General features: G+C 35.5%; 1 protein-coding gene across 1 annotated transcript in view; it reads left to right on the top strand.

Annotated features, from left to right (window-relative positions):
• Positions 1–7,906: 7,906 nt before the first annotated feature.
• Positions 7,907–15,159, top strand: part of CDH18 (cadherin 18) — a 525,645-nt gene continuing 518,392 nt past the window's right edge. The window contains exon 1 of the mRNA XM_054488979.1: positions 7,907–8,021. The gene's annotated coding sequence lies outside the window, so the exon portion shown is untranslated. The remainder of the gene's footprint in view (positions 8,022–15,159) is intronic.

The following is a 15,159-nucleotide window of genomic DNA, read 5'->3' as shown; positions in this document are numbered from 1 at the left end:
GATCAATTTTGAATGCAGCCCATCAGACCTTAAATCCCTGTTATCAAAAGCTATGTACACTGCAAATCAATTTAATTTATTCTGGAGCGATAAGGGGTGAGAAGTTTGTGTGTGTGTAGGTTTCCTGGGACAAGCAAAGGGGGTTGGAAAAGCATTACAGCTCCTATTCGTCTTCACAAATATAAATGCTGACCTCCAAGGGGAAGCTCTGTCTGATATAAACCCTCCATACCTTGAGTACTTTGGGTGAAGGCGTTAAAGGACATCACTCAAGCGAAATCTCATGGCTACCACCGGACTATGGATCACTGATGAATGAGCCAGCAGTTGAATGTTTAGCAGGCTGTGACGACTTTGCAAGGGAATATGAACATTTATTACCAGCTTGCCACATAAGCGCCTGCCCTGCCTGATTTCCTGGTTCCCTCCCGGTGGCTACTCCCACTCCATCTGACAGTCAAACCCCTCTCGCTCCCCAGTTTCCCCTCCCCCGCAGAGAACTGATGGTCTAAACTGTCACGGAGTCCTGGCCGTCATTTTTCAAGAAATCTGGTACCCAAGATGATGCCTTTGGATCAGGGATTTTATTTAGGAGTAGTAGTATGCGCTGAATTGTTTTCCACATGACCTTGCTGAGGGGGCTAAAGGGTGTCCGTTTTGCGTGCTGTGGAATTTGTGCAGCCCCAAAAGTATGCGCGATGGGGGGTTGGGGGGGAGAAGGAGGCAGAAGGGAAAGGAGCCGCGGAGAGGAGAGCCAGGGAGAAGAGGAAGGAGGAGAGACCGGGAGAGCGCAGCATCAGGCAGACAGGCGCCGCCAGCCAATCAGAGGCGCGCTCGGGAGCTGCAGAGACCCAGCCTCGGAGCCCAGGGCTCGAGGTGCGCGGAGCCTGAGTCTGGGCTTTCCGAGGACCGCGAGCAGCTGTGCCCAGAGCTCTGGGAAAGTCCCCTCTCTTTGCTTCTTATAAATTAAGTTCCTTTCCACCAGTTAGGGCAAGTCAGCCAAGGTAAGGCTTCAATAAATGACACTTTACTCTCTAGTGACATGAATATTTCTGTGTACAGCGGGGCTGCTTTACCCAATTCTGAGTCAAAGCAATATTGGGTGAAATCTTCCTCTCCGATGGGTTTCACAGGATCGAGGGCTGAGGGGAAAGTTGTAGCTAATGCAGGCTGCCTTATCGCTGGTATACATTTGAATTTTCTTATGCAGGAATGCTGCCATAGAGCCTAACGAATGTGAGTCTCAGAATCCAGCTGCGTGTCTGTTTATGTTTATCTGTGCCTGTGCTGTTGTCTTCCCTGAAGAAGTTGGAAGGATACTCTGCAAGGCACATTGCAATAGTGATGGCATCAGTATAAGCTGTCATTTATGTCTATCTGTAAAAGTGAGGGGACGCATGGTCAGAATAGAAACAGGGGTACTGAAATTGAATTTTCGATAGTGCTTTTTTTAATCATTGCCTTTCCAGTATCCTCTAAAATTACGTGATTTCTGAGCACTGAAACTGCAGCAGGAGAAGCCTCATTTATATTCTTTCATTCTTTTTTTTTTTTCTTCTTCACACGAATCCCTGCCTTAAATGCTTATTAAAGCTTAAGATGAAACTTTTGCTTCTTTTAAAGGGCACTTATAAATGATGCATGAAAAGAAATTAGGTAGGCTCCTGTGATCAGCAACACACTTTATTTATGTTTGTTAACTCTCATTCATTTCCCTTTCTTAACTTCTTGTTTGAGTGTGGAAATAACTATTATTTTGTCTTGATTTTTATGTCTTCAAAACAAGGTAAAATTATGCCTTATGCGTGTGTGTGTGTGTGTGTGTGTGTATGTGTTGTCTGCACAGATGTGGCTCTAGGCAAACCTCTCATATGTAACAGGTGAAAAATAGAATTCTATTAGCTAGGGCTATTAAAATATTTTTATTTCAATGTCTCATTGCATTTAATGTTGTAGTCAAGAATAAATGTTCCTTGCTTTTTCTTTGTTGGAAGTCAAGAAAAAATAAAATAAAAATCTTAGCTAAAAGTATTATGGTTTTCGGTTTGCTCAGGTGATGGCATCACTGCTTTGAGCCGAGAGACAGATCAGAGGAAGATTTTGTTATGAAGCCAAAAAAACTAACTACAGGCTCTGACTGTGTTTTCAAACCTTTATTTTTCACTCTGGGATCACCCACAGATTTTTCAAAGCAGGGGGCTTTGCTCCTGCAATAATTGTTCTTTTTTATTTTAGTGTATTTGTCTTACCAGAGAAAATGCTTAATTCTAAATCAGGAGTTTGAGGTCCAGCCTAGATCTTACATATACCTTGTTGGGATGTGGGAGGAAGAAGGTAGGATGTGATACTCGTAGATAATTAGTTCCATTGTGTAACACTCTGGTGCTATCACGTATTATGATTGCAGTTGCCCTCAAGCCTCCTGTTGTTTATTTAATTCTGGATATCTTAATAATAAATTAACCTGGTATAGGTCAACTGATTTACTTCCCCCAGAAGACATTCACTTAGTGCACCTTGGTGGGTATTTTATGAACTATACTTCTGATGCTTTTTCTCAGAGATAGCTAACTTAAAAAACCAAACAAACAAACAAAAAGGAACTGATACCAGTGGTCAAGATTGATTGCCTATCTGAAAACAATGGGAGGTAGAAAATGAGCATTGGCTATTATACATGCAACAGAAATGCCCAGCTGAAGATAACCCAATAGCAAAGGAGAATATAATAGTAGAAGGACAGTCAGTGGCAGGAAACTCTAGCTGTAACTGTATTCAGTGCAGACTGATTATAATTAGCTATAGCAGTCACAAGTATGAGCAATAGCAACCGGTGCTAGAATGAAGTCCATACCTTGTGCAGTTTGGAAATTATTATGCCTCTCAATGACTGATTTCAAATAGATACAGTGGACTTGTGAGAATATGTGAGTCATTTATTCCAACTTTATAAATTATTTAGATGAAAGCTGCTATAAATATAAAGTACTTTTTTGTCCCGTTGGCTGATATAAATAGCATTATTATGCTTTGCATTGATTTTTGCAGTCTGATGAATACAAACCACATGTTTGCAAGTTTTTGGGTCCCAACAGCCCTGTATTTAACTTATTGGACAGAAGTATACCTTAAGTATCTTCATCCTGACTTAACTGTCTTTCAGACTCTAAACATGCATGTAACGCTTCAACCAAGCTAGGATAAAACATATTGAACTTATTGACCAGGAAAAACTTACTTCTTTTGAATCCATATATCTGAAGTCTGGTGAAGAATGAGAGAGATTAAGACATTAAAGACAAAGCATGTATATGGTGTTCTTTTTCTTTTTTTTTAATAAGTAGAGAACTTTAAGCCCTCATGTGCTTAATTGTATGACTTCATTGTACTTGCATTATACATATCTATAGTACTGCATTTTAGATTAGGCCTTCTTAACCTTGGTGCTGTTGATATTGTGAGCTCTATCATTCTCCTGGGGGACTTTTCTGTGTATTGTAGGCTCCTTAGTAGCATACCTATTCTCTACCCACTAGATCCCAGTAGTAACACCTCCAACTTGTGTCAATAAAAAAATCTATGCATTGTTAAACATTGTTAACTATCCCCTGGGGAAGGTGCAAAATTGCATTGAGAACCACTGCTTAGAGCACTTTCGAGTGCAGTGGGAACCACTGCTCTAAGCCAAACCAAAGGATGTATATAGAAAAAGGTTCATGCATATGCTGTTTGAGTAGGAAACTGCCCAGTCCAGTTTGGATGCTCTACAGATAAATCCCCTCCACTCACTTTGATAATGAATGGGTTTCAACTGGTAGGTGTTTTACTAGATCCCTAACACAGTACTGTGGAAGATCTTGCCAGTAAACTGAGAGACAAGGGCTGTCTTATCATATGCTAACATTTTTGGGACAAGAGGAAATGAAAACTGAGAGATAGTGTAAATGAGGTTGAAGACAAATTTCACTTTAATTTTTTTCAGATGATCCTTTAATATAAATAATAAATAAATCAATAAAAGATACTGATTATTCTCTATAATTGCTTCTACTATATTTTGGGAGTTTGTATGTGTGTGGGTTGTAGGGAGGAAGCATTCACTCTAGTTATTCTATGTGCTTGGAGTAGTTTCTAGCGTTTAAAGCCTCCGGAAGTAAAATGAAAACAGTTTGATTTAAAAGGTACAGTTGCAGACAGGTGCTGATGTGTAGCACAATGAAAAAGAACTGAGCTTAATGATTTGAAGACATGGCAGAGGGTGGATACTGACATGGATTAACGCGTCATGCATGTCTGATCTGTAGGCCATTTTCTTTATCCATAAAAGGTGATGATAATAGGTGTAAAAACCCAATAGACAAGGTTCTATACTGGCTTACAATTTGTAAAGGTCTACACTAATGTTGGTAAATTATCATAGATTCAATGTCTTTGATGATTTGTCTGATTAAAATGGATTAAGCATGCTAAGTTTTTCAGTTATTCTAGCATGGTTAAAAATCATCTACAAGAAAGGTTAATATTCTGTGTTATATTATTTTCATGGATGAAAGTGAACATCTAAATTTCTAATATTTTGAAATCTAAAATTTGAAATATGTAATTTAAGATTATGAATACATCTCAATTTTTTTCTTATTTCCATCCTTCCTCGTATTATCCACATTTAAAATTTGTTATAAAAGTGTAGAGATATAAAACAGAATGTGACTTGAGATTTACTCTTAAACAGTAACCATTATTAATGCTTGATGTATATTTTAAAAGTAATTTTTCAACGAATAGATTAATATGGATATATATACAACTAAAATTATATATTTTTAGAAAGATATAGTGATATAGATAGAGAGGCATACAGTCACATAAACACATGTGCACAAATATATATTTAAATAAAATAAATACAATTTCATAATATTACATGTAACTAATTTTGTAGGATGTTTGTCTTCCATGTGAATAGTAGAGAGGATACATGATTTTCTTATGAGTCCAGTATGCCATTAGGCATAGGTCTGATGCTTAGTTCAATGTTAAAGACACCCATTTGTTTACAGGTCACTCTTTGAATTGGTGGGTGTCCCTGCCATATTTAGTATTATGCATTTTGATTATTGCATATGATTGCATAGATATACTATTTATTTAAATAATTCCTTATTACAATCTTTTCAAATGACAAATAAAGAGAAGGCCAACACAACTTAAATATTTAAGAACCTCTATCACTGCTGGTAGTGTTTTGACTTCTAAGTGTGGTACATGTTCCAGGAAGCTATTTCTGGGAAAATTAGCAGATAGGAAGAGGAAATGTAGGAGCAGGTGTGAGAGGAGCATTTGCCCTAGGGCACCCTGACATGCTCAGATGTTGCTTTTGTGGATACTAGAAAGTTCTGATGTATAAATTTCTATATTGTTGAGCCACATAAATTTAGAAATTTCTTGGTAGGTCTGAGAACAAAATGAACAAAGTTTGATCCCTAAAAATATTGAGTGAAATATTTGCTTTAATCAACATCCTTCAATGCCAGGACTATGTCTTATTTAAGATTTTACTCGAAGCACATGGAATATGACAGATGAATTGTTGGTAAAATAAATTGAAGACGTGCAGACGCCTCCACTGAAAGGGAATTCAACTATCATTTCTACTTATTTTTATGTTTAGATGATCATAAGGATTCTCAAATAGGTATTTATTGCCATTATTTTGAGGCCTTTAGGATTAATACAGATGACTTACATATGACTTATATGTAACTATGCACAATTAGATATTACTGATAATTTCATTTGATCCAATTATTTTCAGTCTACCTGATATTAAAAGTATTTTAAATACAAATATCTAGGTTAGATCCACAGTTACCAATGTGATATAAATGAGATAGGATGCCATTTCAATCCATCAAATTATACACATATATATATATTTTGATGAGTTACAGATACTTCTCTATTATGTCTTTAATTTTGGCTTTTTTTTTTTTTTTTTTTTTTTTGAGACAGAGTCTCGCTCTGTCACCCAGGCTGGAGTGCAGTGGTGCCATCTCGGCTCACTGCAGGCTCCACCTCTCAGGTTCAAGCGATTCTCCTGCCTCAGCCTCCCAAGTAGCTGGGACTACAGGCGCCCGTCACCACGCCTGGCTAATTTTTTGTGTTATTAGTAGAGATGGGGTTTCACTGTGTTAGCCAGGATGGTCATGATCTCCTGATCTCATGATCTGCCCGCCTTGGCCTCCCAAAGTGCTGGGATTACGGGTGTGAGCCATGGCGCCCGGCCTCGAATTATAATATTTAAAAGAATTTTTGAAACCAATGTTGACACAGTTATGATCAAACTTTTACTTATACTTACTCCTGCCTGGTGGAAGTGAAAATCAATATATCGATTTTAAAAAGCAATTTGCAACCCATTGTGAGAGATAGGAAAGGGTAGACTCCCTTATACACAACTTGTGGGAATAAATTAGGAAATAATTAAAAATATCACAAAAATGAAGAAACTCTTTAATAAGTTAAAATTAATTTAATAATTTGAGTCAAAGAATGATAAATATATGGCAATTAAATATAATTTACTAAGCTTGATACTAAATTTTATGTATGCTCTAATTTTAAAAAAATTTTCAGAAAAATTATTTTGAGAGAAAAATGTGAGTTTCCCAGATTTTTCTGTGTTGTTTCTATTATATTTATTTTTTAATGTCTCATTAGTAGATTTTACTAATGTGATATAATTTGAATGAGCCATGGTAGTGTACATGAAAATATATTTTGGTTGTAGTTAATTTTTCCTGTTATGGAGAACCCACTTTTTGAGTTATTTGTTCTATTTAGCTTAGCAATAGATGGGAAAGCGTTGTATGATTGAGATTATAAAATAAACCAGTTCCCAAAGACCAATCAGCAAAGTTCCTATTTTTATAACTAAAATTCTACGTGTAGAAATTTTTTTAAAGCAAAAATAGAATCCAATTGCATATAATTGCATTATATAATATAAAAACATTAATTGCATTAAAATATAATTTTAATATTAAATTAAAATTTTGTATTCATTCATTCATGGAGGTTGCAATCTATTTGGGAAGAAAGCTGGTAAACAAGGGCATAATTAATATTTTGTAGTATTTGTAGAAAATTGTTAAAGAGAAAAAATGAAAAAGGGATGCAGAAAAAAATTGTCAAGAGATAGATGGTGGTTTGATATTTTATCTATTTGGCTAGGAAGCCTGGGAGGAAGTGTGGATATGAACCATATTGCTGTCTCAGGAACCATATTCCAGGAAGAGTGAAAAGCAAGTGCAAAAGTCCTAGGGAAGGAGCACCGCTGGCTATCTGACACATAACAAGAACAGCAGAGCTGAGTGAAGTAATTGAAATGGAGTGTTTTGGTCTGAATGTGTCCCTCAAAATTCATGTCTTGGAAACTTAACCTCCAATGCAACAGTATTGGGAAGTGGCATCTTTTGAAAGATGCTTAGGTCATGAGGATGTGAATTACAGCCCTTATTAAGAGAGCTTTTGGAAGTGGGTTCACTTCCTCTTGACGCAACATGAAGACCCAGCAAGAAAGCCCTCACCAGATGCCAGTGCCTCAATCTTGGACTTCTTAGCTTCCATAACTGAACTGTGAGGAAATAAATGCCTGCTCTTTATAACTTATTCTTTCTGTGGTGTTTTGTTATAGCAGCAGAAAATGGACTAACAAATAGCATACAGGAGGTGGTAATGTTAAGAAATAATAGAAACCAGGTCATGTGTAGAGCCTGTAGATTTGTTTAAGAACTCTGGATTTTTCCTACAAGAGTATGGGAGGTATTTGATCATTCTGAGCAGAGAGATGACATTATCTGATCTATATTTGAACAAGAAACTCTTGTCACTGTGTTGCAGATAGACTGAAGAGGAGCAAGAACAGAAACAGGGAGCCAGTTACAGATCAATCCCAAGAATTCTGGGGAGAAATGATGGTGTCTGCAGCAGAGTGACAGCAGTGGAGATTGAGAGAAAAGGTTTGATTCTGTATTTATCATGAAAATAAAGTTGGCAGGATGTGATACTGCTTAAGATATAAGTCTGATGGGGGAAAGTGATGTGAAAGGATAAATTGTGATATTTGTATCCTAAACAATAAGAGGGCTGCAACTGATATTCCCTAAGAAGCAAAATAATTGAGGAGAATCAAGTCAGGCAGGAGGAGGAGAGAGGCAGTAGAAATAAAGACCTGAGTTTTGCACATGTATTGATTGAGATGTCCAAGTGGGGATAAAATGGAGTCAATGGAATACACAACTGTGGAGTTGCAGGGAGAGCTTTGTGGTGCGGGTATAAAATACAAATTTGTATGCAATATTAGATTGCACTTAAAGTGAAGAGACTGAATATGAGAGAAAATGTTAAAAACATTATGGCCTGGAACTGGAGCAACAAACTCCTATAGATTCAAAAGATGGGGAGAAACTGGCAACTAAGGAGTAGTTGTAGTGGGAGGAGGAAGCTCTGGTGAGTGACTGTCTTGAAGCCTGGGAAGATGGATTTCAAGGAAGACACTGTCTTGAAATACTTTTAAATTACGGAAATGGAAACTCAGAAATACATATGAACACATATTCAATATATATTCAGTGGAATTTTTATTTTAGGTGTAAAGAGTGTATTTCCTTAATTAAAAAAATATTCATCTTAAAAATTTTTACAGTTGCTTACTTTTTCTGATGTATGTATTTATGGAAATCATTCTGTATTCAAGATGATTCCACTTGTTTGTGTGATCTATGATTTCTCTCAGCAGTGTTTTATAGTTTTCCTTGTAGAGGTCTTTCACCTCCTTGGTTAAGTATATTCCTAAGTTTTGTTTTGTTTTGTTTTGTTTTTTGCTGTTGTAAAAGGGGTTGAGTTCTTGATATGATTCTCTGCTTGGTCGCTGTTGGTGTATAGAAGAACTACTGATTTGTGTACATTAATTTTGTGCCTGGAACTTTTCTGAATTATTTTATCAGTTCTAGGAGCTTTTTGGAGTAGTCTTTAAGGTTTTCTAGGTAAACAGTCATATCATCAGCAAACAGTGACAGTTTGACTTCTTCTTTACCAATTTCGATGCACTTTATTTCTTTTTCTTGTCAGATTGCTCTAGCTATGACTTCCAGTACTATGTTGAAGCGGAGTGGTGAGAGTGGGCATCCTTGTCTTGTTCCAGTTCTCAGAGGGAATGCTTTCAACTTTTCCCCATTCAGTATTATGTTAGCTGTGGGTTTGTCATAGATGGCTTTTATTACATCAATGTGAATCTGCTATTAGAAACAAATGGAACATTCTTGATGCCATAAAAACAACTATTGCCACATATTACTCACTTAATCATCTCTGTATTTTATTCGTCAACATATTTTTATCTTCTATTATATTTATTAGCTTTACCTAAATTGGATGCTATAATTATTGCTTTTTCAGATCTGACTAGGTAGCAGCATAAACTATATCTCACTTAGTACTAATTCTTTTAAAATGCTGTTTCCTGTCAACCCCAATTTATGCTACAAATGATTATAGTAAAAGAAGAGTAGACAAAACATGAAGTTTCCCCAGCCAATATATCAATTAAAAGACCATATGTTTTTACCTTGCCATTTCTTAATGATTTATGCCCAGACTTTTAAGTGCAAGGTAAATCATTAGGAACCGAGATATAAATCTACAGTTTCAGCAGAAGGTCTTAGGTGATTAAGTTGTGAAACTGATATTTTAGCAAATATACAAGATTACTATATTGCAAGATTATTTCAGTATTGTTCGTATGAATTAAAGTATTCCTTCATACAACTATCCCAAGACACACTCTGCTTCAACACACACACACACACACACACACTCTATCCCCACCAACAATCACCTTATGACTTTATAATCACACTGTTTATTAAACTTAAGAGACTATAATCAGCTTGATTAGCTAGTTCTTTATCAACCAAGCTTCACTCAGAATATTTATATTCTAAGATAAGTTAAGTGATGTAGCTTCTGAAACTCACTCTATGAGTGAAGTCACAACAGTACTTCAAACATATTAATGTATAAGTGCTGCATGTGACTACCTTGAATGCTAGCATGGTAGGCAGAATAATCGTCCCCAAGATGTTCACATACTAATCGCTGTAACTTGTGATTATATTACATGGCAGTGGAGGGTTATGGTTGCAGATGGAATTAAGGTCGTCTATCAGAGAGCCTATAGTAGGGAAATGATCCTGGATAAACTTGGTGGGTCCAATGTAATCCCAAGCATCCTCAAAAGTGAAAGAGGGAGGAAGAGAGGAGGACACAGTGATCCCATGTGAGAAGGACTGAATCTGATTTTGCTGGTTTGGAGTATGAAGGAAGAGGGCCAAGTGCTTTGGTCAGCATCCAGAAACTGGAAAAGACAAAGGAAATGGATTCTCTCCTGGTACCTCTAGAACGGAATACAGCCATGCTAACACTTTGATTTTAGCTCAGTTGAGACTTATGTCAGACTTCTTACCAACAGAGCTGCAAGATAATTACTTAGTGTTTTTTTAAACCACTAAATTTGTGGTGCTTTTTGGCAATAGGAAACTAATAAAACTAGCATATTGAGGTTTATGAAGTTCCTGAATATATATAAACAGCACATCATGTGAATTTTCCAAGGAGAAACATATAGAATGTTATTTAACCTGTAATAATTATACTATCTGTCTGGAATTGTTATATTACTCAAAATTAAATTGATAAAAAAGTCATATTAAACCCAAAGGTTAGTTTCCTGAAGGATGTTAGTTTCCTCAAAAAGAAGGTAAATGTTATTCCTAATGAAAGAAAATAATTTATCCTACCTAATGAATACATTCTTATCTCCAGTAATTAAATATCATTACTGTTTATGTGAGTTTATTGAACTTCCAGTTCCTGTGTCCAAACATGATTAAAATAGTATTGAATTATTTTATACAGTCTTAGGTAAATTATTAATCTATGCAAACAATAAACAAAGTAAAATACAGAATATGTTGCAAAATAAACATATTACCCTCTCTGCTTTTTACTTTTGTAGTACAGGAAATAGTTACTCAACTTTTGCACAATGTCATTAAAAAAAGTGAATTCAATCATAATAGAATATTCTATAGCTCATTTAAAAAATGTAACCTGGTATAATTAACAAAGATTGGCTTAGAATGAGAATATTGAAGTCTGTGTGTGTTTACTGATCAAACTCATTTTTAACTAAGTGACTAGAATGTTGCTCAACCTTTTCAAAACTTCTAAACAGGGAAAAATTTATCCTTCCGGCTTGAATGGCCTTATCTCATGTTTAAATCATAACACCTATGAAAATGTTCATAGAAAAATGTCAAACAAATTTCAAGGGTATAAAACAAAAGAATAGATTAAGGCAAATTAATTAAATTTGGCTAATATCAATTTTATTTGTTTCTTTAAAATGTCTCATGGATATTGTTTGCTTATTCCTGGTTATAAAAGCCCTCTTTAGCATAGGATTCTAAAAGCAGTCATATGATTTGCCTTCCTGCATGTGAAACAATCCTAGACATGATGGAGTATGCAAATGGGGTGATATATACCAGTCTTCTTTAATCTGGCTTATTGGTGATCTTGGAAATACTCACACAAATTGTCCATCTGAGTTTCTGTATTCTTTATCAGAGTGCCTCATTCAAATAATTGAATTCTAGGTAATAAAAAACGTGCAAATGAGCCAAAGCTCTGGGGAATAACTTCAGCTAACTGCAAAGCCCGTGAAAGCACCAGTTTGCCGAGATTACGTCAGCATCTGATCTGCTTCCAAAGAACCTGGCTGAGTACTCAGAAGCAGAACCGACTCCCAATTATGTGTTCATTTCTGACACACAAGGAAGTGCCATTTTATTTTTCTCTTACATGTTTACTTTTCCGAATTATTGTTTTTGTTATTTTAATTTCTTAAGTGACAGGTGTTTATTGTAACAAGTCAAGTTATACTCCGTTTCCCTTTCTTCAATCCCACTGAGCTGAAATGTCTACAAACTATATATCCACAAATTAATACTTTGTTTATCCATTTACACCTTTTTCCATAAACCTGAAAAACATATATATGTAAACATGCAAACATTAATTTTATTCAGCTTTTTAAAAATCAAGTGTTATTTAACTCATACTACTCTACATACTCCTTACTTAATATTAGATCATTAAAATCTCCACAAAACAATATATCAATGTGATGTGTTCTTGTCTTTATTTTTGCCTCATAACTCATTTTCATCCCTGTTTCTTTCTTTATATCCTGTCATGTTGCCATAAGTTAGTCTTATCCTTTGAAATTTGTAGGTATTCTTTTGTTTTCCTATTTTCAACTCTATATCATTATATTTCTAACAATCTTATTTCTTTCCTCTGTCACTCTGGATTCTACCAGTCTTTCTAATCCTCCCAATCCCCTCCAGTCCTCATTAATCCTCTTTTTTCAAAGACCATCTACCTTATACTACTAAAGAATATGCCTGAGTAATAGAGCCATCTGATCTTCTGAAACCCCTCAGTAAGACTAAGTCCATATTTCTTCCCTGAAGTACTGCAGTTGACAATCTTCAATTGGTGATTTTTCGAGACAGTTGAAAGGTCATAACTATTAGTTTACTACTGTGTCCACTCTGTACTGAAACAACAAATCTGTGTGTGTGCACGCGCGCGTGTGTGTGTGTGTAGATAAAATGTATTTTTCCCCTCAACTCTTTTTTCTGTAATTATGTAGATTGCCAGAATCTGTGAGCTTTTTGCATTGTCTGTGATATCTAAAGACCTTTATTTTCCTAGATCTTTTTAATGTATTATGTAAAGTAAAATTTAAAATAGTTTTTTTCAGAGTTTTTAAACAGAATTTATGGAAGTTTAATTAAGAATTATTTAATTTGAGCCATTTAACACTCACTCAGGTAATAAAAGGGAAAAGAAGTATGAAACAATAAGAATCAATAGAATATGAATTTCATTGGGTTGAAATTTGCTAAGTATGAATCACCGTTTCAGATGAGGTGCTCTTGCCAACTTCAGAGGCAGTTCTTGTGTGACTGTGACTCTGGAAATAAGTAACCGTTAGGAATAGCTTGTTTCTCTGAGAAAGCATCTCACTCCATTTTCAGTCCAGTGCTAAAGAGGATTTAATGTTTATGCAAAAAGGTATTTTTAACACTTAAATTTGGTATTAGCATCCTGGATGTGCTGACTCTTCCAAGTGTAAAACTGTGCTTTCAGAAAGAAGTAAACTAGGACACTTTGTCAGCATCCTAGAAATGATACCCATTCTTTTACTAAAAGAAATGCCGAACATTTAAAATGAAAAAGTAATACATTAACTAAATGGAAAAGCCAGACTGTTCTAATCGATAAACTCTACAATAATAGTTTGTTCTTAGCTAATATGTGTTTATATCTCTAATTTATTACCAACTGCAAAAAAGTATTATTTATAAAAATTTGATTTCCTGAGAGACATAAAATATTTAAAATTACAGTTGCCTCAAATCAAATCGTGTTTAATTGTTATTGAACTTTCTACTCTAAATGCTCAACCTAGACCTTGCCTTTCATTGAAAATACATTCACTCACATATTTTTGTAGTACACAATCCTCCTTCAAACCTCATCATTTACTTTTCTTCATACTTATTTTTCATCTAACACCACTCAATTTTTTCCCAACATATTGAATTTTATTTAAAAATCACTACCTAAGAAAATTACAGTTTTATGACACATAAAAGTATATTATTTTGGCAAAATGAGTTTCATTGTACAAAAATATACAAATTTAACAGAATTTTTATTAAGTACGATGTGGAGACATGGTATGCTGAAAAAATCATAGAAATTATTTGAGTAAAATGTATACTTTGAACTCAGATTTTATATAACTTATTGATTTAGTTAATGTTATATTTATATAATGTATCATTTATAATTTACTTGTGCATGCATAGTCAACCAGATTAACTGCTAGTTTTTTCTGGAACTTCAACATGTAGTAATCATTTTTTATATGACATTTCCTTCTTGGCCTACTGCACAGGAGTGTAGGTAGATATTGTTAACTCCATTTTGTAGAAGAGTAAATTTAAGTCATAGAAATTCCTAGATGGCCCTACGGGATACACTTACTTAAAAGTAGCCGGGTCAGAATGGAGCATGCCCAGCTTTCCTCTTCCATCCATAATGCCTCTTCACAGGCCAGCACCCACACCCCCTGCACCCTGGATCCCAGCTAATGGGCTCATATCACATTTCAGAAATAAATTTGCTAAATCAACGGGACAGTGACAAGCTCACTTCCACCAATCTATATGAACTAGTACCAATATTCCTATCTCTTGCCTCTATTCAAATTATAATGAAGGACAACGCTTGCTATATCTGCACCTCCTTCTCAGGATTCTGTCCCCATACCCTCCTTGACTTCTCTCTTTAATTGGTTACATCATCAAAGTATCACTTTCTAATGGTCCTTCCCATAAGTGTGCTCTGGAAACTTCCATTTTTTTTTATTTTTATTTTTATTTTTTTTTTGAGACAGGATCTCATTCTGTCGCCCAGGCTGGAGGGCAATGGTGTGATCTCGGCTCACTGCAACCTCTGCCTCCTGGATTCTGCCTCAGCCTCCCAAGTAGCTGGGATTACAGGTGCACATGACCATGCCTGGCTAATCTTTGTATTTTAGTAGAGACGGGGTTTCACCACATTGGCCAGACTAGTCTCAAACTCCTAAACTCAAGTGATCTGCCTGCCTCGGCCTCCCAAATTAGTGGAAACTTCCATCTTTAAAACACATCCGGGGACAACACCGCCTATTTACTCTGCTCAGATTTAACATGTTTCTGACATCTGAGTAAATGATCCCATTTGTACCAGTCTGAAAACTGAGAGAGATCCTTTACACCTTTGTCACCCTTATACCTCCTTCCACTGTCAGATCCTATATGTTCTAACCCTAAAATATTTTTAAAATATGTTCACTATGTGTATCTTTGCTACAACTCTACTGGTTCAAATCACCATGATCTCTTCTATAATGATTTATTTCATTTGGCTTGCATCAGCAAATACCCTTCTCAAATCATTCATATATTCATATGACAA

Source organism: Pongo pygmaeus, chromosome 4, assembly GCF_028885625.2.
Source record: "Pongo pygmaeus isolate AG05252 chromosome 4, NHGRI_mPonPyg2-v2.0_pri, whole genome shotgun sequence".
NCBI classification, from domain to species: domain Eukaryota; kingdom Metazoa; phylum Chordata; class Mammalia; order Primates; family Hominidae; genus Pongo; species Pongo pygmaeus.
The sequence above is the reverse complement of the archived record's forward strand: the minus strand, read 5'-3'. Positions and strand labels throughout refer to the sequence as shown.